The 9394-nt window shown below is 42.6% G+C and overlaps 2 long non-coding RNA genes across 2 annotated transcripts; both read left to right on the plus strand.

Moving 5' to 3' along the window:
* Positions 1–334: 334 nt before the first annotated feature.
* On the plus strand, positions 335–1371 carry LOC115538953 (uncharacterized). Its single transcript, XR_003975619.1, has 2 exons — positions 335–566; positions 1172–1371. It is a non-coding gene; the product is annotated as an uncharacterized LOC115538953 (long non-coding RNA).
* Positions 1372–3549: 2178 nt separating this feature from the next.
* On the plus strand, positions 3550–4215 carry LOC115538951 (uncharacterized). The gene is made up of 3 exons (XR_003975617.1): positions 3550–3684; positions 3903–3962; positions 4176–4215. It is a non-coding gene; the product is annotated as an uncharacterized LOC115538951 (long non-coding RNA).
* The last annotated feature ends 5179 nt before the right edge of the window (positions 4216–9394 follow it).

The following is a 9394-nucleotide window of genomic DNA, read 5'->3' on the forward strand; positions in this document are numbered from 1 at the left end:
GCGCGCGCAGAGGTAATTTGCGCGCGCAAGAGGTTGTTTTGCCACAAGTCGAATTGTGGCACACTCGGCTTGCCATACTGAAACGCTGGGCGCGCGCGCTGAAACGCCGGAACGCGTTCTGGGCACGCGTGCTGGCGTTTCAGAACGCGTTTAATTGAAGTCGAATTGTGGCACACTCGGCTTGCCATAGGAACGCGTTCTTGGCGCGCGCGCTGAAATGCCAGAACGCGTTCTGGGCGCGCGCGCTGAAACGCTGGGCGCGCGCGCTGAAACGCCGGAACGCGTTCTGGGCACGCGTGCTGGCGTTTCAGAACGCGTTTAATTGAAGTCGAATTGTGGCACACTCGGCTTGCCATAAATATCTACGCGTGTGGAATAATGTAATACGCCCGAATGCATCTTTTATCACATTAGTGAATTATGGCACTAATGTGACGCCATAGTCCAGCATTTACACTTCCGAACACTCACGAAGACAACCCGCTGAGCGACTGGACCTAAGGGGGACAAGCTGGCAGGTGGACCATTCCTACGACGTTGGAGAAGCATAGATCTGCCTTCTGATTGTATGTATCTGCACTTGAACAATGGATAAGGATCTATAATTTTTTAACTAAACGTACTCAAAGGGATGAAATACAAAAAATAGCAGATTAAATAAGCAAGATTAAGAAACTTAATTTAGAAAGATCATTCTTGTGCCAGGGACGTCACTAGGATCGAAATTGAAAAAAAATATCATCTCATCTTTAAAGTGCTTCTTTAATTCATAATTTATTACAGAGTATAGGCCTATAGCATTGCATCTATCAGGGCCTGTTTTCTGGCTGACTGTTGTTTACCTGCTTTAAGACCTCCTGCTTCCCTCTACTGAGTCTTCAGGATGTCCTCCTTTTTTAAAATATAAATAATCTAGATACATTTAAGAATCGGTATGATTTAAAAGTTTACATATTGGGGTGAGTTCAATAAAATGAAAATATGTTCAGATCAGATATGTTCGAAAAAGTATCCAACAATGCAAATGAAAAAAGATATGTTAGTTTCATAAACTCACCTCTTTCTTGCTCTCTCTTTTAGGCCTATTTCTGGCTGCCAGAAAGACCCCCCCCCCCCCCCCCCCCCTGGTTATTAATTAGTCAGGTTATTAATTTCAGTATTCCCTCCACAGTGAATGCTGATTTATTGACAAGTACATCGAGCGAGGATTCAACCCACCCAACATGTTGTCCAGTTATGGAATGCCATTGGGGACTAAACCATCTGGGAAAGTACGGCTCGATTCGACCAAATGGACCACGTCAAAAAGAACGCGTTGGCGGGACCCACATTTAACGTCTTCAGACGTTCCAATCAAAATGCAACGAGTGGACAAAATATAGGCCTAGTGCTTTCATGGTCGATCGTCAACTAGAATGAACTAGGTAGAGCCTAAATGTACTTCAAACGAAACTATAGCTTTGGTTTATATTGTTTATGGTTTTTCAGTAACCAAAACGGCAGTTTTGGTTAGTTTTTTTTTGGTTAGTTTTTTTTTTTTAGTTTTTTTAATTTAGTTAGTTTTTAGTCACTAACTCTGAACCTTGTGCAAATAGAACAATGAAAATGATCTGTAACTATGCGTATCTCGCATGTATGATGTCGTAATGTGTAAGGATCTTCCCCCAGACTCCACATAGTACTGAATGATGTTAACGTTCAACCCCGTGCCTCTGTCATATCCATGTGAGGTAATTTGCACGTTGACTCAATGCCCTCGATAAAGAACCAAGGAGCAGGGCTGGCTCCTAGTGGACATGACAGAGTACCGCCAGTGTATTTACAAGAAAGGGCCATCAATTGAGTTTTGATTTGATGACGTTTCAAGTGTCAACAAACGTAAATGTGGTAAAATGCACTACAGAAATATGACTTTTTAAATTTCCTTTAATGTTACAACATGTTTTTTCTGAGATGTCAAATAAATGACAAAGTATTACAAATCAATTTTCATTCTGTTATTTTTGCAACTCTTGGTATCAGTACCCAGTGTTGCTTGGGTTGCAAATTGGCCATTTTAGTATTTTATGATGCGCTACAATAAGGTGAGAATGAAACAGTCTTTGAGGCGAAATCAACTCAAATACGTGTTGTCTTATATACTCTCTTATGAGCTTGAGTTCCAAGTGTTGCTTAGGGTGCTAATCCTGCCTTGCCCCTGTGTACGTGCCCGCACAAAAGGCCTAATGGTGAGAATAAGCCTTGTTCGTTTAGCCCCAATAGTCCCGTGAATAGGAAAGAAACACCAGAAGATCACTCAATGGAGGTGAGTTTATTCATGGTCTCATGACTTCCTGAGTTGGTGTGGTTTCTTATTACAGCGCCGGAGGAGTGCTGTCAGGATCTAGTACAGTTGGATCCTCTTCTGATGAACTTTCTCTGTGGACATTAAAATAGTAACGTTAGATCCATTGATCATAATAATCCACCTCCACATCACCACAGCAAGCTAGTTTCTTCAATGAAAAACATATTAGTATTATATAATGAGCTACAATATAAGCTGAGAATGAAACAGTCTTTGAAGTAAAAAATAAACTCAACTGCATGTTGTCTTATATTCTTTAATTTAGTAATCAATGACAATTTGTCTCCTTAACTAAAATAGGACAGAAGTTTAGATGTAATATGGTTGCCTTTAAGGGACAGTGTTGCCAGGTCGCACCATAGGCACGAATTTAAAAAATTAAACAGAAGAGGAAATAGAAAAAGCTGTCTTGCAAAAAGGGCTGGCCTATTTTATCTAGTCATAGGTCAAAAGGGGAAGTGCGTTAGCACCCCCTGGTGGCTTTCTGTGCACACACCGGTTTCATCTGCACATTATAATGCATTATATCAATGTTTGTAATAAACTAGAGGATTAAGTATTTCTCCGTGGGTGAGGAAAATCATCTTACTTTTCAAGCTAAATAAACAATTAAAAAACCTGTATTAGCTGGAAAATGCATTGTCACCAAGTTGAAAACAGGTCTGTTTCTGAGCACATAAAAAGTGGAGTTTTTAAAGATGTTACTTTAGATAGGCCTACATGTGAACATTTTGAGGATAATAGTTAAATACTTTTAATTAAAGGGTAACTATGCAACTTTGGCAACTTCTTCGCTGGTTTCTTGGTTTGCGCTCGCATTAAGCTCCCCATACAGCTTCTGAGGAGATATTTTACAACACTGTCGTAACAACTCGTTGACGACCCTTCCCCTTCCACTTCTACGCTAGCCATGTGCATTTGTTTTCAAAGAAGCCGGCGAATCCGTGGAGCCATGTCCGAGGTAGATGTTCATAAAGTGTATAGCCTACAAGGTCATACATTTTGAAAGGGTGTATAACCCATATTTTTTTTATAGTTGACGGGGAGATGTTATGTCCTGGATTAGAATTGTTTTACCTTTGGTCGTTGAACAGAACGATCAGTGTGAGAGTGTTGGCCAACATAATACATAACGATAGTGTAACAGTTTTATAGTGTAGTTTATATATTTATATATAAATATTTACATATTTATAGTGAATTTCCCCAAATGTTTGACCTGTAACATGGTACATTATTTATTTAGTTCCACTTGTCATTTATTGTTGGTTCCGATGGGGCGCTAATTGGGGTCGCACACGCCCAGACTTCCTCTCGTTCGGCAGTTTGGAAAGGGGGTAAGTTGGGTTTATGAGTCCTACATCATAAATGTTTTGTTTTAGCCGTTGTCTCATTGTTTTCATGACACATACAGTATATATTTTTCATGGTGTATGAATGTTTACTATGGGTTCCGCTGTTCGCGGATCGGCAAATATGCAAATGAGTGTAATAAGATCTGAATTGAATGAAAGGTATTCAAGTAGGAGCAAACGGGCTAATTATGCTGTCGTAGGGATGTCAGCGTTATCTCCAACTGCCCGCGTGTGATATACCCTGTTGTCCTATGTTACAGGTATGTGTGTTAATAATATTTAAAGATCTGTCAGTATTTAATTTATAATTATTCATGTATTTTTATTTTCATTTATTATACTTGATACACACTATACGATCACAGTATTGTCTTCTATTATTTTGTGCTCTCGTTCGGCAGTTTGGAAAGGGGGGATGTCAGCGTTATCTCCAACTGCCCGCGTGTGATATACCCTGTTGTCCTATGTTACAGTTTGGAAGGGGAATAAATGCTGTCAGATCCATTCCACGTCTTCTCTGCATTATCGGCCAACTAGTCACACGAAGACCTGTGAACATTAATGTAACAGGCTGATCGAAGTCTGTTATAATAGCATGAACAATTTGCGCAACAATCGTACATTTATACATCTGCTCAAGTACGTCACTTGTGTACGGAATTATAGGGAAATAGATTCAGAGATCGAGACGGTATACTGTCGCTAGTCCCCGCAGGGGAGTTGTCAAAGGCAGATGTTGTGTCTGGAAGATTAGGGACACATGTACGTGTAAATGCCTGTAAATAAGCATTGTAAATAAAGATAATTGTATACGTTTTTAAAATGTTTGAATCTTTTTAAATAACATGTTTACACCACCTTTCTTTCATTTGTTCAATAATACACAATTTGGTTAGAAAAATATTTATTTTGGATATTGAAAGAAATGCAAGTCACAGTTCTTCATGATTTGTTTTTTGCCTTAAGTCTATTATGGAACATCATCTTGAGGGTTCTCTGGATTTCCTCGTGACACTTGGACCCGCACAAGTTCGGATGTGGTTGGTGGCTGTACCGGGGCAGGCAGGCTGAGCCGTCTTCGGTCAGCAAGCCTCAAGCCTCATAACAATGCTGTTTGCCAACGCTTGTAACTAAGATTTTTTTTACAAACATGTTTACAGGCGGGGAGCTACACCAAAGGTATAGCATGGCTAAAGCTATAATGGAGGTTCACGTATCGTAACAGTTCTGTTACCAACGAATATGTGCTAACTAGCAGCTCTCGTGCAGGGTACTGTATTATATGGCCAGCCGGACATATCACATGATATAGGCTACACTCTTAGAAAAATTGGAGGCATTCGAATAGCGCCCTAGTGATCTAAATAAACAAGAACCTGGAACATTCGGGGGTTTAACCTCTGTCTGGGGGACGAGACCGACGAACAGCAAACAACCATGAAACAAACGTGTTTGGTAGAGAGTACGCTAACACCCCAGCAAGCAAGCTAGAAACATACAGGGCTCACAACAATACACTCGAGCAAATGCATTTTTACAGAGACTATGCACATCAAGAAGCCATAATAAAGAGGACAAAGTTCACCCAAGGGTACTTACAATTTCAAGAGCAACACGGCCATGGCAAGTCGGCATCCGATTTGCAGTCTTCTTTTTCTTTCAGTTTATGGTATACCCGAGAACCTCGCCCAACGTTAACTCGTGTCTGGCCTCTCTGTCGGTCAGTCTCACTTTTCTCTCTCCGACATTGGGGGTTTCTCTGTCTCTTTTTAGTCGGCTGATCCATGATGAATGTAACAATCCCTTCGTTACTTGTTTATATCGAGCCGGTTCCGTGTTTGTGGGTCTGTAGTGCCGTAAAGCAATTCGGTGCTTCGCGAGTCCCGAGACTCCCGCGAGAGTGGGCGGCGGGTCGCCGGCAGAAACTTGCATATTCCCTTTTTCCGCCAAGATGCGCTAGGGGGAGTCGAAACAGCAACCAATAAACCCATAAAGCGTTATAGAACCATCACAATGACTCTAACCTGTTATGTTAAGATAAATTAAGCCAAAAAAGGTGCATAGTTCCCCTTCAAGAAATGTGTTTAATGTAGGACGTTACGTTTTCTTGCATTCGGTTAATGTTTTCTTCAGTAACCCCTCTTTTTCGTAGAAAATCGCACAGACCATCATCGTATGGCGTTTGGTGTCATCTCTTTACCGTGGCGTGCACTTCTGTTTACAATTGGAAAGTCATATGCCTACAGGTTAGACTCCCTTGTAAGCTAAGCTACCTACGCTAGAGCTAACCATGGAGCTAAAAGTTGATTTGACTTTGCCTGTTACTTAGCTAAAGCAACACTGCTTAAAAAAAGAAAAGGAAAAAAAAAGTAAGCACTTTTGGTCGTAAAACCGTTATCTACAAACTTTATCTATACTGACACTGAAATGTCCATTAGTATTTAGCCTCTACATTGTAAGTATCAAGCTTAGCAATGTTATTTAACCTCTCCGTGGACGCGCATTGGCTCTACTGAGCACATTAGTGGCAGTGGGGCCGTTCATTTTTTCTCATAATTACGAGATCTATTCTCGTAATGACGAGATCCTGATGTCATAATTCCGAGATCTTTTCTCGTAATTACGAGATCCTGGTGTGCTAACGGCTACATAAGGTGTGAAACTTTTTCTTTTTTGGTGAATGCTCAGCGCCACCGTAACTTTGGCATGTTGAATTTGCATATTTATGTTGAATATTTTAACATTGAATATTTGATTTAGAATTTTTTAACCTTTTATTTTCATATTCCGATGGCAGAGATTTACCTCCATATGTATCGCTTTCCATCCGCAATTTTGAAATACACTGCACAGCGTATGACGCAAAGGATTGCGGGTAGTTTGGCTCGTTGAGGATCAAGCCTCAACGAGCATCCATGAAAAATCTCGGAATTCTCAAAAACAAAGGACGCGAAAAGGGCACGAATTTCCGAGTGTTCTCAACATTGGCAGGTCGGAACTGCAACATTTTTTCCGGGCTGAATGAATGAACACTGTAGTAGGCAATGCCATGCGTTAAAAATAATTATAACAATAACAATGATACCTCGAGCAAAGTAGGCTATATCCCAGCCTTCCAAAACAAAAGGGTTTAGGGTAAATTATAACGTTGGTTAAATTATTTTGGAAAGAACAGCTGATACAGCGGTAATAAGTTGTGTTTAAATCAATGCATCTGCAAACACCATACGCAAACACATATTTTCCTGACACAGACATCGTGTACAAGCCCATAGCTTTTAGGATTTATGAGTATTTGATTGTGAGAAACTCATCTCAATATTTTTAATTAGCAAACGTTGTGAGTTAAATGTTAACACACATATTTTTATCCTTCTATAAACGTATAGTATACCAGAAAAGGGACCTACAGTCTGGTAATATATATTTTGGTTTGTCTAAGAGATATATGTACATTAATGGGAATAAATACCTAAATTAATATACAATTTCTATAAAATCGCTTGTCACACTAAAAATGGCACTAAAAAAATAAGTGCAATTGTTTCAAATTAGTTATAGTTTGATCCGATAAAGCTTCCCTTAAAAGTCTTATCGTATATAGCTTTAGCATTTTTTTTTTTCCATTAGCACTTTGCATTTTTACTCGATTATTATTATTATTATAATTTTATAATTATATTTTATCCTGTTCTTTCCACTGCTGCTGGGCTGTTGTAACAAAGGAATTTCCTCTCTGGATTTGTAAAGTTTTTGATCTATCTATCTATCTATCTATCCATCCATCCATCCATCCATCCATCCATCCATCCATCCATCCATCCATCCATCCATCCATCCATCCATCCATCCATCCATCCATCCATCCATCCATCCATCCATCCATCCATCCATCCATCCATCCATCCATCCATCCCTCCCTCCCTCCCTCCCTCCCTCCCTCCCTCCCTCCCTCCATCCATCTATCTATCTATCTTTTTAATAATTTTTTTTATAGAGAACATCTCGGAAGACAATAACTGTCGCCTGACAATGGATAGTTATAAATGAAACTGCAACATGAGCCACTAGAGAATGCAAATGGGAATACTTACTTACTAATGGGTCTAAAATCACCCTTATTTAATCTCTGAATTAACGCTAGAAACCTGGAACAGACCAAGTAAAAACTCTGTTCCATAGCTTGTTTATATATTTCATGAAATTAAACGGGTCCACTTTTCAGTAAACCTGGACATATGTTTTGGGTGCTTCGACATCAGAGACCAAACACGCAGTGGTTTTATAAAAATTAGACCCCTTTATTGTGTTCTCAGATATAAAAGAAATACAAAAGAAGACGAAAAACATTGACACGGGGCGATCGGGTGAGGGGGCGGGGCCGGGGCAGGGAGGGTTGGGATTGGTCGGTTAGCCATAGTGACATAAAAAGGGGGTGTGGACACAGAGTAGGAAGAGGGGTGCGGGGTTGGGATATAAGACATCGTTCAGCAGAGGAAGGTTGAATCTCCTCCTCCTCCTCTCCTCCTCTCCTCCTCTCCTCCCCTCCTCCCCGAACAATAACACCCCTCCCATCCCATCTCCCATACCCAGGGTCCACTCCCTCAAAGAAAGCTCATTATTGTCAGTGGGCTCGGTGCAGTGCTCCTCCTTCCTTCTCCTCCTCATGGCTCCCCCTCCACCCTTCCTCTCCCCCAACCTCTCCCCTCACCACCTCCCACAAGGTGCTCCTACTTTAAGGAAAGCATTTATTGGTGCCACCGCCTGCATCAGAAAAGCTCAGTCTTTTCGGCAGGCATACCATAGTGCACCTCCTAGCTCCTCCCACCTCCAGGCTCACCTCCCCCACATCTCCTCAGGAAAGCTCTGTTTTAATAGCAGGCTCAGCGTGAAGCGTGTTGCTCCTTCCACCTCCACATCGTCCTCCCAACTCCTCCCGCTCCTCCTGCTTCAGGAAAGCTCTGTCTTGTCTCCGGGCTCCGCGTGGTGCCCGCTGCCCCCACCTCCTCCTCCTCCAACACCTCCTCCTCCACCAGCACCTCCTCCTCCTCCTCCCCCTGCCACCCCCCCGCCCCCCCCGGAGTCGGAGGTGGCGGGCGCCAGTAGTGTGCGGCGGTTGTAGTGGTGGTGGCCCTTCATCATGCCAGAGTTGTTGTTGTCGTTGAGGATCTGCTTCTGCTTCTGCCGGTTGAGCGACTGCACCAGGCCCAGCACCACGGCCGCCAGCGAGTACTGGCCCGTCACCTTGCGGGGCTGCAGCACCAGCGGGTTGGGCTGCACGCGGCCCGACAGGAAGTGCGTGCGGATCTTGCCCTCCTGCTCGCTGATGCCCTTGACGTAGACCTCGCCGCGGTACTCGAAGGCGAAGCCCGCGCTCCTTGAGGATGAGGAAGGTGTCGTCGGGAACCTGGATCTTGCCGCTGACGCCCGTGCTATCCATGCGGCTCGACAGGTTCACCGTCTTGCCCCAGATGTCGTACTGCGGCTTCTTGGCGCCGATCACCCCGGCGACCACCGAGCCGTGGGCGATGCCTGGGGGAGGGAGGGAGTTGGAGGTCAGAGGTCAGGTTAGCCTGACGTTATAAGAAAAACGTTAATCTTTTTTATCTTTCGATTTCTTAGAATTTTCTTGACAGCTTTTGCGTGGAATCACTTCAACCTCAACTGAGACAGAAAGGTTGCCAGCTGCGTT

Source organism: Gadus morhua, unplaced genomic scaffold, assembly GCF_902167405.1.
Source record: "Gadus morhua unplaced genomic scaffold, gadMor3.0, whole genome shotgun sequence".
In the NCBI taxonomy this organism is placed as follows: domain Eukaryota; kingdom Metazoa; phylum Chordata; class Actinopteri; order Gadiformes; family Gadidae; genus Gadus; species Gadus morhua.